The following is a 433-nucleotide window of genomic DNA, read 5'->3' on the forward strand; positions in this document are numbered from 1 at the left end:
CGTTCTTCTTGTTTCTTTTGCTGTTCGTGTATTGCTGCCATCAAGTCTGCTAGGCTGTAGTTTGATTTGTTTCTTTTTCCTCTAACAACTGTTGTAATTTCTCTTCTCTGTTGTAGTCTCTCTTTTTGTTTCTTTTCTTTTTCCTCCAACAAGTGCTGTAACTTCTCTTCTTGTTTATTTTCTTTCTTTTCCAACAACTGCTGTAATTTCTCTTCTTGTTTATTTTGTTGTTCGAGCTGCCACTGTTGCAGGTTTTCTTGCAAATGCTGTAATCTCTCTTCTTGTTTATTTTCTCGTTCTTCTTGTTTCTTTTCTTTTTCCTCCAACAACTGCTGTAATTTCTCTTCTTGTTTCTGGCAAGAAGTACAAATGGAAAACATTAGTAAATTTAAAAGCGAATTAGATACGTTAAAGGACGACTTTTTTGTCTTTT

The sequence above is a fragment of the Limulus polyphemus genome, unplaced genomic scaffold, assembly GCF_000517525.1.
Source record: "Limulus polyphemus unplaced genomic scaffold, Limulus_polyphemus-2.1.2 Scaffold11913, whole genome shotgun sequence".
NCBI classification, from domain to species: Eukaryota; Metazoa; Arthropoda; class Merostomata; order Xiphosura; family Limulidae; genus Limulus; species Limulus polyphemus.